Raw genomic sequence first — 19271 nt, forward strand, 5'->3', positions numbered from 1 at the left:
GAAGCAAGAAAGATCTAAAATTGACACCCTAACATCATAATGAAAAGAACTAGAGAAGCAAGAGCAAAACACATTCAAAAGCTAGCAGAAAGCAAGAAATAACTAAAATCAGAACAGAACTGAAGGAAATAGAGACACAAAAAACCCTTCAAAAAATCAATGAATCCAGGAGCTGCTTTTTTGAAAAGATCAACAAAATTGATAGACCGCTAGCAAGACTAATAAAGAAGAAAAGAGAGAAGAATCAAATAGATGCAATAAAAAATGATAAAGGGGATATCACCACCGATCCCACAGAAATACAAACTACCATCAGAGAATATTACAAACACCTCTACACAAATAAACTAGAAAATCTAGAAGAAATGGATAAATTCCTCAACACATACACCCTCCCAAAACTAAACCAGGAAGAAGTTGAATCTCTGAATAGACCAATAACAGGCTCTGAAATTGAGGCAATAATTAATAGCTTACCAACCAAAAAAGTCCAGGACCAGATGGATTCACAGCCAAATTCTACCAGAGGTACATGGAGGAGCTGGTACCATTCCTTTTGAAACCATTCCAAACAATAGAAAAAGAGGGAATCCTCCCTAATTCATTTTATGAGGCCAGCATCTTCCTGATACCAAAGCCTGGCAGAGACACAACAAAAAAAGAGAATTTTAGACCAATATCCCTGATGAACATAGACGCAAAAATCTTCAATAAAATACGGCAAACCAAATCCAGCAGCACATCAAAAAGTTTATCCACCATGATCAAGTGGGCTTCATCCCTGGGATGCAAGGCTGGTTCAACATATTCAAATCAATAAACATAATCCAGCATATAAACAGAACCAACGACAAAAACTATATGATTATCTCAATAGATGCAGAAAAGGCCTTTGACAAAATTCAACAACACTTCATGCTAAAAACTCTCAATAAATTAGGTATTGATGGGATGTATCTCAAAATAATAAGAGCTATCTATGACAAACCCACAGCCAATATCATACTGAATGGGCAAAAACTGGAAGCATTCCCTTTGAAAACTGGCACAAGACAGGGATGCCCTCTCTCCCCACTGCTATTCAACATAGTGTTGGAAGTTCTGGCCAGGGCAATCAGGCAGGAGAAGGAAATAAAGGGTATTCAGTTAGGAAAAGAGGAAGTCAAATTGTCCCTGTTTGCAGGTGACATGATTGTATATCTAGAAAACCCCATCATCTCACCTCAAAACCTCCTTAAGCTGATAGGCAACTTCAGCAAAGTCTCAGGATACAAAATCAATGTGCAAAAATCACAAGCATTCTTATACATCAATAACAGACAAACAGAGAGCCAAATCATGAGTGAACTCCCATTCACAATTGCTTCAAAGAGAATAAAATACCTAGGAATCCAACTTACAAGGGACGTGAAGGACCTCTTCAAGGAGAACTACAAACCACTGCTCAATGAAATAAAAGAGGATACAAACAAATGGAAGAACTTTCCATGCTCATGAGTAGGAAGAATCAATATTGTGAAAATGGCCATACTGCCCAAGGTAATTTACAGATTCAATGCCATCCCCATCAAGCTACCAATGACTTGGAAAAAACTACTTTAAAGTTCATATGGAACCAAAAAAGAGCCTGCATTGCCAAGTGAATCCTAAGCCAAAAGAACAAAGCTGGAGGCATCATGCTCCCTGACTTCAAACTATACTAGAAGGCTACAGTAAACAAAACAGCATGGTACTGGTGCCAAAATAGAGATATAGACCAATGGAATAGAACAGAGCCCTCAGAAATAATGCTGCGTATCTACAACCATCTGATCTTTGACAAACCTGACAAAAACAAGCAATGGGGAAAGGGTTCCCTATTTAATAAATGGTGCTGGGAAAACTGGCTAGCCATATGTAGAAAGCTAAAACTGGATCCCTTCCTTACACCTTATACAAAAATTAATTCAAGATAGATTAAAGACTTACATGTTAGACCTAAAACCATAAAAACCCTAGAAGAAAACCTAGGCAATACCATTCAGGACATAGGCATGGGCAAGGACTTCATGTCTAAAACACCAAAAGCAATGGCAACAAAAGCCAAAATTGACAAATGGGATCTAATTCAACTAAAGAGCTTCTGCACAGCAAAAGAAACTACCATCAGAGTGAACAGGCAACCCACAGAATGGGAGAAAATTTTTGCAATCTACTCATCTGACAAAAGGCTAATATCCAGAATCCACAATGAACTCAAACAAATTTACAAGAAAAAAACAAACAACCCCATCAAAAAGTGGGCAAAGGATATGAACAGACACTTCTCAAAAGACATTTATGCAGCCAAAAGACACATGAAAAAATGCTCATCATCACTGGCCATCAGAGAAATGCAAATCAAAACCACAATGAGATACCATCTCATACCAGTTGGAATGGTGATCATTAAAAAGTCAGGAAACAACAGGTGCTGGAGAGGATGTGGAGAAATAGGAACACTTTTACACTGTTGGTGGGATTGTAAACTAGTTCAATCATTGTGGAAGTCAGTGTGGCGATTCCTCAGGAATCTTGAACTAGAAATACCATTTGACCCAGCCATCCCATTACTGGGTATATACCCAAAGGATCATAAATCATGCTGCTATAAAGACACATGCACACGTATGTTTATTGCAGCACTATTCACAATAGCAAAGACTTGGAACCAACCCAAATGTCCAACAATGATAGACTGGATTAAGAAAATGTGGCACATATACACCATGGAATACTATGCAGCCATAAAAAATGATGAGTTCATGTCCTTTGTAGGGACATGGATGAAGCTGGAAACCATCATTCTCAGCAAACTATCACAAGGACAAAACCCAAACACTGCATGTTCTCACTCATAGGTGGGAATTGAACAATGAGAACACATGGACACAGGAAGGGGAACATCACACACCAGGGCCTGTTGTCGGGTGGGAGGAGGGGGGAGGGATAGCATTAGGAGATATACCTAATGTTAAATGACGAGTTACTGGGTGCAGCACACCAACATGGCACATGTATACATATGTAACCAACCTGCATGTTGTGCACATGTACCCTAAAACTTAAAAGTATAATAATAAAAAAAAGATCTGTGAGTTTCACTGTACGTGAATTTTAAAACATTTTAAAAGCAAATGGATATGTAATTGCTGAAGGTATGTGAAAGTGGAGGCCCATGTGCCAAGTTCCCAGCTGTCTGGGTAATGCTGAAGCAGGCTGAAGTCCTGATCATTTGTTCTGTGCTATTAGGGAGGATGGTCACTCCCCAGACGGGGCCAGGGCAAATCCAGCTTCTAGGGGTCAGTAGCTGTCCTGCCCCAGGAACATCCTGTGGGAATAGAGTCAACCTGAGACTGGGGTTCTTCCCCACGAGTGAATGCTTGGCATAATTATTGATCCTAGTGTTTATCCTCATCCCTTTGAACAATTAAAAAAAAAATCCCCCTCCTGCCAAATACTAAACTCTCTGCCACACTAGCTTTTAAGTAATGAGGTAAAGCTGTTAAACCTAGAACTAAAGGGACTTTTTGCCTCCTTATTAGATCTTTCTGTCCCTTGAGATACAGAGATTCTGTCCAGAGACAGAACAGCGCATAGCCATTGTGAGCAAAGTCTCCATATAAGCCCTTTAAAAACTGCCACAGACACAAAGGTTACATAGCAGAAAACAGCCTGCTGTCTTTCCCATGGCAGGGTACATTCAGTGTTTACTGTTGTTGTTTAACTTTCCATTCCTCCATTTGTCTGACTTTGCAACATTCTCAGAAGGAGGAAATGCACATTTTCTGACCCCCCACGAGGTGAGAGCTCTGCAGTAGGCACTGTCACATTCCTTATCTCACTAGGAATTCAAAACCACCCTGTGTGTTTGCACTTTATGCTGAAACTTTACAAACCAGTCGCCTAAAGCATAGGGAGAAGAAACTTGCTCAAGGAATCACTGCTCCTAAGCCAGCACAAGACCAAGTCACTTTTGCTACAAAGTCAGACCTCTTTCTTTCCCACTCCACCTCTCTGCTTAAGTGAGAGTAAGCCCAAAATGTCAATAAAAAATTTTGTATATCAACATAGGTTATACAAGTTGTACTTCATATCAGAATAATTCCACCACTGTTTATGTTCACCTTTACACAGTACATTGCCAAAAATTACTTCAGAGCCCTGGATCTATTTAATAATGAAGATTTATTTTAAGGGTGGTATCCTGCCTGACGCCAGGTGTTGGCCCGCAAAGCATAGGCTTACCCTGGACAGTGTTGTTGGATTTGGAGTCTGTTAAGTCAGGATCAAGCTTGTTCCAGCATTGCCTGTACTTATTATGAGTCCATGTCTCTATAGCCTTGTAAAATGCCCTGCCAATAAAGCTTCCTGATAATTACAGTATAGAGTGGTGTGCCGATAATGGGCACCCAACAAACAGAAAAGAAGTAACATAGCAAAAATGGTAAAAAGCAAGTTTTGTGCATCAAAACACTAAATAGGCTGAATAGAATTTAAAAATTAAAGTTGGTATCAAAGCGGTTGAGAGAACGCCTTCTTTACTAGAGCTGAACTAAGTGTTTGGATCACTGCTGTTGCCTCTACTGGTCTAGCTAACCACATATATAGCCATTGAAAGCTAGATATCCATATAATTTAACATAAGATATTCAAGAAAAACGTGTGTGTGTGTATATATATGTACATACATAATTTCTTTACATTCTAAGTCCTTCATATGGAGAACATAGTTTATTATGTTCTCATAGCCAAAACATAATTTCATTTCGAAATATTTTCCCTCCAAATGGAAGATGTGCCTGAGAAGCTAATCATGTATGAAAGCACAGATGCAGACATCTGTCTCACTAGCGAAACTCCTAGTTGTAGGTGTCACCAGCAAAAAAAGACATGACCTCTTCTCCATAGCTGGTGCCAGTTAATATACAATGAAGTAATTGTAGGCATGCCTCAGAGATATTGTGGGTTTGCTTTCAGACAATGGCAATAAAGTGAGTTACACAGATATTTTGGTTTCCCAGAGGATATAAAAGTTATTTTTAGACTATACTGTAATTTCTTAAGTGTGCAATAGCACTATGTCTAAAAAACAATGTACATACCATAATTAAAAAATACTTTATTGCTGAAAAATGGTAACAATCACCTTAGTCTTTAGCTAGCTATAAACTATTTGCTGGTGAAGGGTCTTACTTTGATGTTGATGGCTGCCGAATGATCAGGGTGGTGGTTGCTGAAGGACGGGGCTGCTGTGCAAATTTCTTAGCATAAGACAACAATGAAGTTTGCCACCATGGATTGACTCTTCCTTTCATGATAGATTCCTCTGTAGCATGTGATGCTGTTTGATAGCATTTTACCCACAGTAGAACTTCTTTCAAAATTGGAGTCAATCTTTTCAAGGTGTGTCACTGCTTTATCAACTAAGTTTATGTAATATTCTAAATCCTTTGCTGTCTTTCAACAATATTCACAGCATTTACAGCAGGGGTAGAGTCCATCTCAAGAAACCACTTTCTTTGCTCATCCATAAGAAGCAACAGTTCATCTGTTCAAGTTTTATCATGAAATTGCGGCAATTCAATTACATCTTCTGGCTCTATTTCTAATTCTAATTATCTTGGTATTTCCACAACATCTGCAGTTACTTCCAACAGTGATGTCTCAAAACCTTCAAAGTCATCCATGAAGGCTGGAATCAACTTCTTCCAAATTCCTGTTCATGTTGATAATTTGACCTCCTCCCATAAATCACAAATGTTCCTAATGGGATGTAGAATGTTGAGTCCTTTCCAGAGGGTTTTCAATTTACTCTTCCCAGAGCCACTAGAGGAATCCCTATTTATGTCAGCTATGGCCTTACGAAATGAATTTCTTAAATAATAAGACTTGAAAGCAGAAATTAGTTCTTGATCCAATGGGCTGCAGAATGGATGTTGTATCAGCAGGCATGAAAACGACATTGATTTCCTTGTGCATCTCCATCTGAGCTCCTGGGTGACTAGGTGTACTGTCACAGAGCAGTAATATTTTGAAAGAAATCATTTTCTCTGAGCACTAGGTCTCAATAGCAGGCTTAAAATATTCAGTAAATCATGCTGTAAACAAAGGTGCTGTCATCCAGGCTTTGTTGTTCCATTTGCAGAGGACAGGCTGAGTTGAATTAGCATAATTCTTAAGGGCCCTAGGATTTTTAGAATGGTAAGTGAGCACTGGCTTCTACTTAAATTCACCAGCTGCATTAGCCCATAACAACAGAGTCAGCCTGTCCTTTGATGCTTTGAAGCCAGACACTGACTTCTCCACTCTGGCTATGAAAGTCTGAAATGGCATCTTCCTCTAATAGAAGTCTGTTTAGTCTACATTGACAATCTGTTGTTTAGCATGCCACGTTCATCAATGATCTTCACTAGATCTGGATAACTTGCTAAAGCTTCTCCATCAGTACTTGCCCCTTCACCTTGCACTTTTGTGTTTTGGAGATGGCTTCTTTCTGTAAACCTCATGAGACAACCTCTGCTAGCTTCTACCTTTTCTTCTGAAGCTTCCTTACCTCTCTCAGCCTTCACAGTATTAAAGAAGTTAGGGCCTCACTCTGGATTGGGCTTTGGCTTAAGAGAATGTTGTGACTGGTTTGATCTATCCAGACCATTCAAACTTTGTATCAGCAATAAGGCTATTTGACTTTCTTAGCACTCATGTATTCATTGGAGTGGCACTTATAATCTCCTTCAATAACTTTTCCTTTGTGTCCACAACTTGGCTAACTGGCACAAGAATCCTAGTTTTTGGCCTGTCTCGGCTTTCAACATGCCTTCCTCACTAAGCTTATTCATTTCTAGCTTTTGATTTAAAGTGAACACTTGAACACTTAGAGAACACTATAGGGTTATCAACTGGCTTAATTATAATACGGTTGTGTCTCAGGGAATAGGGAGGCCAAAGGAGAAGGAGAGAGACAAGGGAACATGAAGAAGGTGAAAGCTTTGGTGAAGTATGTTCAAGAGAGAATGGAAGGAAATGAAAATGGCAAACATGGCCTGTATAACTCTTTCAAAGAGTTTTGTTCTGGTTATGATCAGAGAAATGAGGTGGTAAAGCAGATGTGTGGTCCAATGAGTGTTCTGCTTTTGTTTTCAAGATGGGTGAAATAGCAGCATGTTTGTATGCTGATGAGCAGATCTGATAGCCGGGAAAACTTTAATGATTCTGGACATAGAGGAGAGAACTGCTGAGCTAATTTCTTTGACCAGGCAAACTGAGATGAGATCTGGCGCACAAATGGGAGGCTGGCCCTTGCTGGTTCAGATAGTTCATCCCAAGAACTAAAAGGGTAACCAGAGTATATGGACTCAGATGCTGGAGCAGGAGAAAGAAGTAGGAGAAGTTATCTTGTGGAAATATTCTTCTAATTGTGTTGGCTTTCACTGAAACAGTAAGCAAGGCCATCATCTGAAAGCGGGGATGGGGAGGCAATGTAGAGATTTCAGGGGAGAAGAGAAAGGATTAGAGTGTAAAACAATACATGCAAAAGAAAAAGAGCTAACTGTTTTGTTCCCCACAAACCAATGACTTATTTTAGGAAATATGACAACTCTCCCCCTTTATAACCTATCTACAAAGCTAGAAAGTATTTCAGATTCTTCCCTCTCCCTCATTCCTCCATCAAATCAATCACTAAACCTCCTAAACAGAAGTGTAACAAATCCACAAAAACCTCTTTAGCAGCTTTCCTGCCTCTAAACAAAGTACTCTCTCTGCTTATGAACAAATATGGAAGTTAATTATCAAAATATATCAAGTGTCAAATTATGTGGCTCTGGGTTAGAAGTGAAGAAAATGGTTCAAACTTACTGCTGTAGCCACCCAGATTTTTAAATAATAGCAAATATTTCCTGGCATTAAAAAAAATTCAGTACCTCCTTTGCATGACATTATAAGGCTCTTCTTGATCTTGCCTCTGTCTACCTGTCTGACCTCATTTCCAGGCACTTCCCTCCTTCTAGTGGATGCTGAAACAGTGTAGCAAAGTAATAGACATATTCCCTCTGCTCTCAGTCTGTCAACAGAGGCAGAAAACGATGGTACAGAAAGATATAATAGAGACATACCAATGAGCATTTCCTGTGAATATTAAGTAGTGAGTACTTATATTACGTGCAAACAGAGATCTTATGTAGAACTGTTAGTATTTGTGGCATAATATTTTAAAAGTCTTGGCCGGGTGCGGTGGCTCACGCCTGTGATCCCAGCAATTTGGGAGGCCGAGGTGGGCAGATCACAAGGTTAAGAGTTTGAGACCTGCCTGGCCAACATAGTGAAACTCCGTCTCTACTAAAAATACAAAAAATTAGCCGGGTGTGGTGGTGGGCACCTGTAATTCCAGCTATTTGGGAGGCTGACGCAGGAGAATCGCTTGAACCCGGGAGGCGGAGGTTGCAGTGAGCCAAGATCATGCCACTGCACTCCAGCCTGGGTGACAAGAGTGAAACTCCGTCTCAAAAAAAAAAAAAGTCTTTTAATACCTCAATAATTTGCCACCATACAAAGAGGCAGACATCTTCCTCTTTTTCTCCTTAGTGTTCCCTTTGTCATGCTCTACTTCCTCTTTTCCCTCTGATTTAAGACAACCTTGAACACCAATTTTTGTGTAAACCTTTGTGTAAAGCCAGTCTATATCGCCTCTCCTCTGGTAGTTCATATTATTTTTTTAGTACATGAAAGGTGAGAACTCAAAATGATTTTAAGAGATCATTTTAATTAATGAGCAGAGTTCCTCTTTTATCCTCTGGCTAGTTTTAAGGAAAGAGAAAAATAAATATGGTTATATATGTTCTATATAATAAACAATGAAAGTACATTAGTACTATGTCTGGTAGGTTAAAGTGTCTCCACAAATTCTCTGATACTACTCTTTTCAAGAGCTGGAACCTAATTCCCTTCCTCTTGAGTCGGGTGTAGAACTTAAAGCCTCACTGCTAAAAAACAGAACGCCGGGAAAGTCTTGGTGATGGACAACTTTGGAGACGAGGTCATATAGAGCACTACTGCTTCCTCCCTGCTCATTTTTTCTCAAATTGCTCACTCTGGAGAAGTCAACTGCCATGATATGAAGAGCCCACATGGTGAGGAACGAAGCATTTCTCCCAAGAACCTCTTGAAAATGGATGATCAAGCATAAGTCATGCAGCCCCTGTCCACATCCTGACTGAGTGAGATACCTGAGCCAGAAGGAACCAAGCTTGCTAAGCCACTCCAGAATTCCTGAACCACAAAAACTGTGAGATAATAAATGTTTGTTCAGAATCACTTAGTGTAATTTGTTATGTTGCAAGAGATAACCAATATGGCATAGCACTCATGATTATCAAATAATTTGTAATAATCAAATAGATCTAGAATTCTAAATCCAGGTCATTTTCACCCCATTTCATTACTATAAACTGATGCAAAAAAATTTAAAAATTTTTGTAAGATCCTCATCTCTTGCTCTTTGATTTAAATTCAGCCTGGACTATTAATTTCCATTCTATGATCAAAAGCAAGTGGAGATTTAGCATAGACTATTAATTTCCATTCTATGGTAGAAGAGAAGCAAATGGAGATTTTTAGATAAGCATTTAATAACAAGGAATACAGGGTATTTAACAGTTGATAAAGCACTTTACCTGTGGAATCTTAGACATTAATGGATGAGTATAGATGTTTGTACATATCTATTGAGAGCAGCAATTTCATTAACAATCACCTTAACTCTTCAAGAATGCATGAAAACATGAAAATTATTTTATAGTCAAAATCCACCCCAGGGTGCAATTATATGATGTCGGGTTAGATATTATACAAAGAAATGTTTTATACTTATCTGGTTCCAGACCCCTAATATCCATTATTCAGGGACTATGTAAAACTTCTCAAAATTAAATTTAAAAATCATCTATTAAATTTAAAATGTAATGCATTCCAAAAAGTGCTGGAATGGTTATCTTCAAATTACCAATGAAGATAAGCTTCCTATTGAATAAAATATAGCACTCAGTATGAACCAAATTTTCTGATCATTAAAAATAGGATAACCATTTGGGTACACAAAGCCTACCACATTAATTTAATCTTCAGTTTCAAGTTTTTATTCACTCTTTCTTTTTCTTCTTGATCAGTAGTGTAGACTTGGGGATTTCACATATTAGCACTATGTTTTTCATCTGCTGCTCTTAAGAAACATTCTTCTTTTAGGAAAGCAGTTAACACCTTCATAATATATACTTTGTTATTTAAAGGGCAGTGTGCAGAAGGAAAAAGAAAGGATCGTCACTATCACAACCTCCAGTCCAGAACAAACAGAAACTTTGCGGAGCACTTTTGTTTCTAAAACAAAACTACAAGAAAGAATACTGTGGGGAATAAATGCAGTGAACAATTTGTAACTTTTCCTTTTTTTTTTTTTTTTTCAGGCTGGTGTGCAGTGGCGCGATCTCGGCTCACTGCAACCTCCACCTCCCTGGTTCAAGCAATTCCCCTGCCTCAGCCTCCCTGAGTAGCTGGGATTACAGGTGCATGCCATCACACCCAGCTATTTTTTTTGTATTTTTAGTAGAGACGGGGTTTCACCATGTCGGCCAGACTGGTCTCAAACTCCTGACCTCAGGCAATCCACCCGCCTCGACTTCCCAAAGTGCTGGGATTACAGGTGTGAGCCACCACGCCTGGCCAATTTGTAAGTTTTCGAAAACATGTAACTAGCCAATTATTTAAGACCAAAATAGATCTAGATCAACTGGCAGTCTGCTATTAAACTCTGCTTATTTTTGCAGTTATATTTTCATCTATTTTGACTTAAAATTGAAGGATTATGAATAAAACTGTAACATTTATTTCCTCCAAGTTTTCTTGCCAAATTTAAGAAAGCCGCAGTCAGTACTGTGAGTGTGAGAGATCATAGACGAGGACTCCTTGGCCTCCACCCTCCATGGAGATCAAGCATCAGGAGCATTTATGTGGTTCCTCTCTTGAGGCTGTGAGATAAACACAGCAGGGCACTTTCATCTCTCCCCAGGGATTTCTCTAGCTTCCCCAGTTCAGTCTTTCCTTCGAACTTGTGTGTTGAACGTTGGACTCATTTAACATTTATCTTGTCAGCTTATATAGATATTTAATTTTTGGTGTACAAGAGCTACCTCTCCAATTTTTTCTTTTTTTCTTGAGACGGAGTCTCACTCACTCTGTCACCCAGGCTGGAGTGCACTGGCACAATCTCAGCTCACTGCAGCCTCCGTCTCCCAGCCAGGTTCAAGCGACTCTCCTGTGTGAGCCTCCCGAGCAGCTGGGATTGCAGGCGCATGCCACACACCCAGCTAATTTTTGTATTTTTAGTAGAGACGGGTTTTCACCATGTTGGCCAGGCTGGTCTTGAACTCCTGGACTCGAATGATCCACCCCCCTTTAGCCTCCTAAAGTGCCTGGATTACAGGCGTGAGCCACCACACCCAGCCTACCTCTCCAAATTGAAAAAAATTTAAAAGCAAGTATCTTCTTTGCTTCATTAAAAAAAAAAAAAAAAAAAGAATCTACAAAGTGCAGTGATTCAATAGTTACTTGTCAAAACAAGATAATTTAGGAGAAATAAATGAAAATATTTTTAAATGAGCAGACAATCATAAAACTTAAATTCTAGAAAACATTTATTTTTGTATTTTGTAGTTGGAATTACATATCTGATTTCATGAATGCCTCAATTTATGAGTTTCGGTAGGTGTTAATCACTTGGATTCACCAAAGTATAAATCTCATAAAAATTAGCTGATACTTTTTGAATCTTTTTAGTTTTTAAAAGGAAGATATAAGCTAAAGTGCTAAGATATTAGCTAAAATGATCCTTTACCACGTTGTAATGAATTTATCCTAAATCCTTGATTTTAACTGCCATACTTGCATCAAAGAATTGCAAGTATATCACTAAGTATGATAAAATAAAATCAAGATGATAAGATAAAAAGAGAGAAGGAGGAAAGAGCTCTGATTCCAAACTGAATTTCTACTTAATAAATGGAGTTGACATTCAACAATGGTGGTTCAGCCTAGCCTGAAAGACATTATTGGATATAATCTCTTGTTCATATCAATAAGAAATTTTCAGAGAAAATTCTTGAGAAATTCAGAGAAATTTCAGAGAATTCAGAGAAATTTCAGAGAAATAAGAAATTTGCATTATTTCATAATGTCCTGCTTTCTACCCCTTATCTTCTCCTCCCCAAATAATCTACAGGAAAAAAAAAAATCAGTAGGCCCTGAGTGACAAATAGGGCTCTGAGTAAGAGTTAATATTTAGGGTTGGTTATATCAGTGAAGCCACTATATAAATAAAAAAGAACATTCATCTTCACTATGTCATAACAAGCAATACTTCAGGGAAGGGCAGTATTTCACAAATAGGTCATCTGAGCTAGGGGGAAAGATCTGAGCTTCTCTGTAATTCTTTACTAAACAAAAAAAGAATTCTGTCTTTTTATAGAAATAATTAATAGAAATGACAAAGATAAAAACTGGTCTAAGTGCCCAGGTCTGAAAAATCCAGAATTAACTTTGAAATAAATTTAATAGCAGCCGTAAAAATTCACGTACCTGTAACTTTTTTTTCATTATGCTTCATTTGTAGTCATGGTTCTTCTCTGGAGCAGATTGGCTCAGATTAGTATGAAACATGCTCCTGTAACTCTTTTATCTCTGGTAAAAATTTTCTTATAGATTCCTCTTAAGGCAATATAGAGGATGTGACTATGATCTCTCTCTTGTTCTCTGTCATCTCATTTTTCATCTTAAAAAGTCTGTCTGCAGAGCAGTTTAAACACTAACATTGAAGGGCCAGCAGAATACAGCCAGATCTCCTTGTTGCCCACTCAAGTCCTGCTTCTGCATGTAGCCACATTAAACACATCGGTGTACCTTCCACTCCAACAAAATCAACAATAATTTAAGTGCTTACTGCAGAGTCTCAAGAAAACACCAATCAGGAGGGAAGCAGAGTGCAGCCATCATCCATAGCAGACTTTTAAGAAATGCTCTTCTCTCTATTATGACCCCTACAGTCCGAATGCCTGGGTTTGAATCTCAGCTTTGCCAGTTTTTAGTTATGGGACTTTGAGCAAGTTCCCTAAATGTTTCATGTCTCAGTTTCCTTTTTTGTTAGGTAGGAATAAGATAATGGGTTACCTCTTATGGTTGTCATGAAGATTAAATGAACTAATACTTGCCAGATCATTAGCACAGTTTTCACAAGATTTGCTCAATAAATATCACACATGTTTACTGTCTCCTACATGCAAGGCAGTTATTTCCAAACTCCTACCCCATACTCCTCAAACTACTCCCTCAAAGACACCCTGGACTGGCTCTCTTCTCTCCCTTGATCACATTTTTCTTTCTGTCTTTATTCATTTTCTCCAGCCAGTAGCTCTTTGACCTTCCAAAATAAATTATTTTAGCCTTCTCACACTTCTCCAGTTTCTTTTTCCACTTTGCCCATTAACTCCATTCTCTAGAAGGGAGTAGGGAGAGGGGAAGATTGCAAAAACTTAACCTGTATGATTTTTTTCAAAAATTACCATCACAAATGTTTAGTAATATCTATGGTCCTTACTTGTAAAAAAAAGCACTGCTGTATCTATAACAGTTATGGTTATAACATTAATGAAAATAACTCCCAAACACTTCTAATTAGTTGAAATACTTTACAAGAATAAGAGGCAAATAAAGAGCTTAGATATTTCAGTGAATCTTAAAAATCTTCCTGCATTTTCCGGCCTATGTTATAATTCAGACTTTAGTATTCATTAGTCAACTACTCCATTCAAATAGCTTTCCAGAGTTGGTACCAATGTCTTTAAAAACCAGTGCCACTGAAAGGTACCAGGATATTTTGTAAACGATCAACACTTAATGATTCAATAATCACAGTTCTTTTTAGGTTCCTTGGTAATTAGTCGGAATGGGTATTGGCTTACTCGATAAGGCTGGACTTGGAAAAAGAGAAAACACCAAATTCATTTTGCCTCATTTATGAGGAAAAATAGAGAAAAACATGTTTCTCTTAGGTTTAAAGTTTCTTAGAGGGTAATCAATAGACTATGTCAGGGGCTGTGTTGGGATCCCAGTTAGCTGAGTACTGGCTTTGGTCCCAGTTAGCTGATTATTATGTGGCTAATGACCTCTTCATGAAGCTCTTATTCCTTGTCTCTCTTAAAAGCTCTATTAGTTCTACATCTCCTTTTAAAGAATAGTAGCCAACGCACTTCCAGTATGCCAGAAACTACGTTAAACCCTTCACTCACAGGAATGCATTTAATCTTCCCAATAACCCTTTAAGGCACATCCTTTTATTGCCCTCATTTTACAGATGAGGAAACTGAAGATCAAAGGGATTAACCAGTTCCATCCTGGTTTGTCAGCCAGCAACTAAGTGGTAAAGATGGGATTCAAGCCCAGAGCAAGCAATCTTAATAATTAGTCCCAAAAGCCTCCCTGCAACTTTCCATTTTGGTTTAAAATTATCATGAGAAAGAGTAGTTATGTGTACATACAAAAGCCAACACTACTCTGAGTTTGTTTATACAGATATAAATTTAAAGATAATTCTGGAAGTCAAATATTGCACCTTGTTAGTGGCCTGGGTTTATTTTTTGGCCAGCCAAATTACTTTTTATATTATAACAGCCACGCTTGATAGTGTGTCTGTTCTGTCTCTCTTCATTCTTTTCTCTGAAAACGTTAATTCTCAGAAGAAATAATTTTGAACTTGGCAGTGTGAACCTGGGAGGAAAGGGAGCAAGATGAGAAGGAAGGAGAATGGGGAGGGTCAGCAAGATGTTTAAAAAGCTGTGTTCTGGGGTGGGCGCGGTGGCTCATGCCTGTAATCCCAGCACTTTGGGAGGCCAAGGCATGCGGATCATGAGGTCAAGAGATCGAGACCATCCTGGCTAACATGGGGAAATCCCATCTCTACTAAAAATACAAAAATTAGCTGGGTGTGGTGGCACACGCCTGTAGTCCCAGCTACTCAGGAGGCTGAGGCAGGAGAATTGCTTGAACCCGGGAGGCAGAGGTTGCAGTGGGCCGAGATCATACCACACTGCACTCCAGCCTGGTGACAGAGTGAGACTCTGTCTCAAAAAAAAAAAAAAAAAAAAAAGGCCAGGCGTGGTGGCTCATGCCTGTAATCCCAGCATTTTGGGAGGCTGAGGTGGGCGGATCACGAGGTCAGGAGATCGTAGCCATCCTGGCTAACACGGTGAAACCCGGTCTCTACTAAAAATACAAAAAAGAAATTAGCCAGGCGTGGTGGCGGGCGCCTGTAGTCCCAGCTACTCGGGAGGCTGAGGCAGGAGACTGGTGTGAACCCGGGAGGTGGAGCTTGCAGTGAGTCGAGATTGTGCCACTGCACTCCAGCCTGGGTGACAGAGCGAGAATCCACCTCAAAAAAAAAAAAAAAAAGGCTGTGTTCTGGAAGCCCTCTCTTGAATAAAGTTACAGATTGAACATCCCTTATCTGAAATGCTCGGGACTTAGAAGTGTTTCAAGTTTTAGATTATTTTTGGATTTTGGAATATTTGCATTATTATCAGTTGAGCATCCCTAACAGAAAAATCCAAAATGCTTCAATGAGTGTTTCTTTTGAGGGTCATGTTAGCACTCAAAAAGTTTCACATATTGGAGCATTTTGGATTTTCAAATTAGGGATACTCAACCTGTATTTAGTCCCCAGTGAAGCTACTGAAGTTTTTTTCATCTCATGAAATGCTTAGTGTAAGAGTCCAAGCCTCATATTAAGTCAACACAAGGTAAAACAGACACCAGCAGGAGAGGATGTGAGAGCACAGAGAGAGCCATGAGAAAGCTCAGGAACCCAGCAGAAGTCTAAAGGAGAGCTTCAGGCTATTTGGGGATCTGTGGCCGAACCCACTTCAATCAGATCTGTAAGAAGGCAGCAGGTCCTTGGCTAAGAGTGGGGTTACATATTCATGTAATGAAATTTAAATCATCTCTCAGTAGAATGCCTAGAATTAAAAAGACTGATACACCATGTGTTGCCAAGGATGTGATGTAAGGGGAACTCTCATACACTGCTGATAAGAATGAAATACGGCACAGCTACTTTGGAAGAGTTTGGAAGTTTCTTATCAAATTAAATAAATACCTACCATATGACTTAGCAACTGCCCTCCTACGTATTTACCCAAAAGATGTGAAAGCATAAGTCCACACAAAGGTGTGTATGCAAACACACTGACAGCAGCTTTTTTTTGTAATAGACACAAACTGGAAATAACTGAAATGTTTATCAACTGATGAATGCATAAACAAATTGTAGTACATCCATACCATGGAATAAATCATTCAGCAATAAAAAGGTACAAACTACTGATACATCCAACAGCAGGGCTGAATTTCACACCCATTAGGCTAAGTGAAAGAAGCTACATACAAAAGACCACATACTGTATGATTCCATTTAAATGACATTCTAGAAAAAGCAAAACAATAGTGACAAAAAGCAGATCAGTGCTTGTCAGGAGCTGTGGGTTAAGGGAGGAGGAGGAGATGAACTGCAAAGGGGTACAGGGGAACATTTGAAGTGACAGAAATGTTCTTCTATATCTTGATTGCAGTGGTGGTTACATGATCGAATATACATATCCCAAATTCATCAAATTGTACACTTAAGCTCGGTAAATTATATGTGTACTAATCTGTTCTCACACTGCTATGAAGAAATACCTGAGACTGGGTAATTTATAAGGGAAAGAGGTTTAATTGACACACAGTTCCTCATTGCTGGGGAGTCCCCAGGAAACTTACAATCATGACAGAAGGCAAAGGAGAAGCAGACACCTTCACAGAGCGGCAGGATGGTGTGAGTACAAGTAGGGGAAATGCCAGATGCTTATAAAACCATCAGATCTCATGAGACTCACTCACTATCATGAACAGCATGGGGGAAAACGCCCACATGATCCAATTACCTCCACCTGGTCCCGCCCTTGATACGTGGGATTATGGGGATTATAATTCAAGGTGAGATTTTGCGTGGGGACACAGACAAACCATGTCAGTATGTAAATTATATCTCAATATAGCTGTGTTTTTTTTATTTTTTATTTAATTTAAATCATCCTCATTGGCAGTCATAATATGGAAGAATGTATATCCTGAGGATACTTTCTGTATCCTCTCTGTAGAAGGGGCCATCCTACTCCCTTCTTCCTAGTGATTCTGTTGCATTCTCATCAGTTCCCCCAATCCTGACTGTTGGAGAAACTGTTCACGCTATCTAGAAAGAGAAGCTTAATCAGGGCATAATTCAGGCTGAATCCCTTTGCCGGTACAAAGCTGTTTTGGGGGCCACCATGTTAAAGTATCCTTAATAACTAAATGCTGAACATTGTCTTCCTAAGTGCATGAGTCTGTGGTTTATAACTAGGCCTGCCAGATGAAATTTGAGTTGGATTTGAGTTCAGATAAACAACAAATAATTTCTTAGTATAATGATGTCCCAAATAATGCACAGGACACATTTTTTTTTAAAATTTGATATACCTGGCAACCATATTAATAACACAATAATGATCAGTCCATGTATGGCCTTTTCAATTTTATGTCTTCATTCACATACTTAGTTAATTAAACTAATTAATTAATCTCATATTATGTCATTGCTGCAGACATTTTTAGTTACTACTGCTGGAACTACACTTTTTAAGAAACCACATGGCAACTCTAAGGCACCGAGAATGACTACTGAGAAGTAACTGACTTAGGGCCTTGTTAATCAAATTGTGATCAGCAGACCCAGGTAATCATCAACTTGGTACTTGTTAGAAAAGAATCTCAGGTTCTACCCAGACCTACTGAATTCAGAATCTGCATTTTAACAAAATCCCCAGGTGATTCCTATGCACAACACAGTTTTAGAAGCACTGATTTAGAAAGCTGTGTTTTAGGCAAATTTCCAGGCAGTGATATGTAGAATGGACTAAAGGGAAATTGACTGCAAGGATAGAAACACCTTACAAGAACATTTAAAAACCTCAGGCATTATTTCAAAATCTGAATCATGGTGCATGCAGGTAGCACGAATAAAAAGAAAAAAATATTGAAATCAGAAACATTCTAATGAAAAAAATCAATGGGGTTTGGTAACAGATTAGATGGAGGAAGGAGAATAAATGTCAGAATTTGAATACAAATCAAGTAGAAGCATCAAGTACTTCTAATATGATTGGCAGTGGTTCTCAACCTTGGCCACACATTGCAGTCATTTGGGAGCTTTAACAAATACTAATACCTGGGTCCCAATCCCTGAGATTCTGATTTAAGGTGAAACCTCGGCATTAGAATTTTTAAATGCTATACCCAGATACCTGGTAAAACATTTCCGCGTGTGTCTGTGAGGGTGTTCCCAGAAGAAATTAGCATTTGAATCAGTAGACTGAGTGAAAAAGATTCTCCCTCACCAATGTAGGTGGGCATCATCCAATCCACTGAGGGCCCAGACAGAACAAAAAGACAGAGGAAGAGCATATTTTGCTCTCTCTTCGGAAGCTGGGACATCCATCTTCTCCCTCCTCTGAGACAACAGAACTTCAAATACTCAGATCCTTGGACTCTAGGACTCACACCAGCAAATCTCCCAGTTTCTCAGGCCTTCGGCCTCAGACTGAATTACACCACAGGCTTTCCTGTTCTCCAGCTTGAAGATGGCAGACTGTGGGACCTCTTGGTCTCCATAATTGCATGAGCTAATTTCCATAAATAAATCCCCTCATATATCTTCATATATCCTATTGATTCTGTTTCTGTGGAGAACCCCAATTAATACAATTGGTAATCTTTTAGACTTCTCCAGTTGGTTGTAATACACAGTCAGGATTGAGAATGCTCAATTGAAATAAACAGTTTAACTGATAATTTATTAACTCTTTTTTCCAAATAAGTGTAAAATGAAGAGGGAATTCAGTGATAACAGAATCCAAATCTTCTAGTCAGGTGAAATATAAACTAACATATTTTCATTTGCCTGTTAAAATTTCAAATTGAAATTTACATAATTAGAATTAGCTATGATTTCCATTTTTTTCAAAACCTCAATTTGAATGAAATCAGTTAATGACCACTGTAGTTGGATGAGCATTTATGAATATTACTCATACTCCTAAAACATAATATGCAATGAATTGATCCTAATCACAATCATAATT

General features: G+C 38.7%; 1 protein-coding gene across 4 annotated transcripts in view; it reads right to left on the reverse strand.

The window, feature by feature from the left end:
* The window catches only part of PDE5A (phosphodiesterase 5A), a 134009-nt gene that overhangs the window by 81877 nt on the left and 32861 nt on the right, over window positions 1–19271 (reverse strand). The gene's annotated exons all lie outside the window — the stretch shown is intronic.

The sequence above is a fragment of the Pongo pygmaeus genome, chromosome 3 (genome assembly GCF_028885625.2).
Source record: "Pongo pygmaeus isolate AG05252 chromosome 3, NHGRI_mPonPyg2-v2.0_pri, whole genome shotgun sequence".
Taxonomy (NCBI): Eukaryota; Metazoa; Chordata; class Mammalia; order Primates; family Hominidae; genus Pongo; species Pongo pygmaeus.